The sequence below is a fragment of the Citrus clementina genome, unplaced genomic scaffold (genome assembly GCF_000493195.1).
Source record: "Citrus clementina cultivar Clemenules unplaced genomic scaffold, Citrus_clementina_v1.0 scaffold_5, whole genome shotgun sequence".
Lineage (NCBI taxonomy): Eukaryota > Viridiplantae > Streptophyta > Magnoliopsida > Sapindales > Rutaceae > Citrus > Citrus x clementina.
The window spans coordinates 23,018,150-23,020,827 of NW_006262201.1; the positions used below are offsets into that span (position 1 = coordinate 23,018,150).

The 2,678-nt window shown below is 30.2% G+C and overlaps 1 pseudogene; it reads right to left on the reverse strand.

Annotated features, from left to right (window-relative positions):
- Window positions 1-2,678, reverse strand: part of LOC18041797 — a 10,745-nt pseudogene that overhangs the window by 4,882 nt on the left and 3,185 nt on the right.

The window sequence follows — 2,678 nt, forward strand, 5'->3', positions numbered from 1 at the left end:
ATGCTTCTCCTTTCATCCTTGAGCTTGTCTATTTCTGCCTTGAGATTCTCAACGTTGGCTTTATAGTTACGCAAATAACCAAATCGGCGTTCTATTGGAGGAGCCAAGCATTTCAAAAATTGTAAAACAACAGTAACAATGCTTTCCACCATCCTGGATCCTTTTTTTTTTTTTTCAAAGTTCTGACAAGAAAATAAACAAGGAGCGAAACACAGAGAGAGTGAAAAAAAAAAAAGCGAAACAACGAAGATGGACAGTTTATCCGGTTCTGGAAGCGGAGAAATGAAAGAAAGAGTAAAAGCTGTTATGGATCTGGTGAGAAGATGGAAACAAGGAAAAGGTTTCTAGTTCGAGAACTGATTGAGTTAATATAAGGAATGATTTAGATAATAGAGGCAAAGGGAACCAATCAAAATAACTGAAGTATTGTGCAGAAGAAAGACGGAAAAAATAGACTGGTAATAGAGATGGAAAAAATGAAGATATCTTGACACGGTAGAAGTACAAAGGGTAGATATGGAACCAAACAGAGACAACAGCAGGCCACAACAAGATTGGGAATGGAGAGAAACTAATTAACGAAGACTGGAGATTACAACAAAACAGATGCCAAGAGAAAACTTGATCCTGTGAAATTCAAGTTAGCTGACGAATACGGGGATCAAGAGGGAAAAACTGCTTGCTCGTAAAACTACTTTCAAGCGAATCTGATAAAATTAATTTTTAAACTGCAGAACAGGTAGAATATCAGATTGATTAATTTAAGAAACCCTTGCTTCAGTTTTAAGTAAGATCTTTTTTTTTTTTTTTATAATTTCTCCGAATGCTCTTTCAATGGAAGGCATATGATCATTTTGTATTCAGTATACAAAGATTAAAGATGATCCTTTTTCTAATTTATTAATTAAATAAGGTTCTCTGACATCTTCTTGCATGAGTTGTCCCCCTGGTTTGTTATCATCTTATGAAATTCTCGCATGCCCGATTTTCTTTTATTAAATTATATATTAAAGTTTTCAATGATGAAATTAATCGTCATCATGTGCCGGCATGCATGTATTGGTTGATGTCACGTTTTGCAAGTATGCTGGATAAAATTAATTTTCAAAATTAATTAATAAAATGTAACGTAAGTTGTTGAAAGAAACTTCATATTTATCCTGAAGCATTCAACTCAGTTCTTTTACTCTATGATAAATGTATTTTAAAAATTACCAATAATTGAGAATAAAATAAGGACAAAACATTAAAAATCGAACACAACTCATGTTTTACTTGAGTTTTATATTTATGCTGATACATACTTTGGACACATTCTTTGGAAAAGACATTGACATTGGCGTGCATCATCAAATTTGTTAGTGAAAAACCATAATTATATATTACTACATTTACAAATTTTGTATAAAAGGTTTTAAAGGTTTGCTACATAGACCTCTAAAAATTCCAGAAATGATTATATATACCTTTTTACAATTATATCATTTGGTTATAATCAAATTTTTTACAATAAATACAAATAACATATTAAGATAACTATGAGTAGCAAAATAGTATTTCAAATATGAAAACATATTAAATGCATATAATTAATAAAGTAAGAAATATAAAGAGTAAACTATTATCTATATGTCCAGCCAGATTTATTAATACTAATCCATTAACCCAAAGATTGACTTTAAAATTCATACTATACATAATATTCACATAATACAACATAATTTTTTTAAATTAATTATTTTGAATGTTAAATATAACTATTTTTTTAATTTATCTTCTATGAATTCAAATATCCCCTTTAAACTGCAGAAGGAGAAAAAAGAAATGTTCTGAATTTCAATGTATTAATTTTAACCTAATTTAGTTGAGACTCGTAATCTCGTCTCAATGATTAATTAGTAGATAATCTTTCTAATAAATATATGTTGAATAGATATATTTCTTGACTATTAATAGGTTAGATATATTTTAGCATAGGAATGAAAGTACAAGTTGTGTCATATTACCAGGAAAGTGTATCAATTTCTTGCAATCGAAAGCTACAAGTTCTGTTAGGTTCCCAAAAGATACCGATGATGATGGCAATAGAATTAACAGACTTTGACAATAATATACTCTTAGAATTTCAAGATACTGAAAAATGGGGCCAAGTTTGGAGTCTTGTTTGCACGGCTGCTTCAGATGATAGTGCCGGTACAGCTTTAATTCTTTCCCACATGTTTCTCTAAGCATCCTTCCTTCGAAAATTCCTCTTCGTTGAATGAAAAATAAACCAGTGCGAGTATTTCGAGATTGTGAAATCTCTCCAGTACGTTCCAGATTGGAAAACAAGCTGAGTCATCTCCAAAAATCTCTAGTTGTTTAAGACTGCCAAAAACGTGTTGTGGGAAATCGGCCTGCAAAATCATCTTCACATCTTTTCCACTTAGTGATAGTTCCTTCAAGTTGGGTACGATCTGATCATCATCAATCATAATAACTAATGAGGTCAATTGATGTTCTTTCAAATGATTTTGAGTAATCCAATCACAAGCAGTGACTTTATAGTATTTATTTTATATTAATTTTACCCCTAAAAAAATTGAATTAGTGATAAAATTCATTATATGATTTTTTTTATATGTTAGTTTTAGAGGTAATAAAGAAATTAGGGAAAAAATGAAATTATTTATGCATGA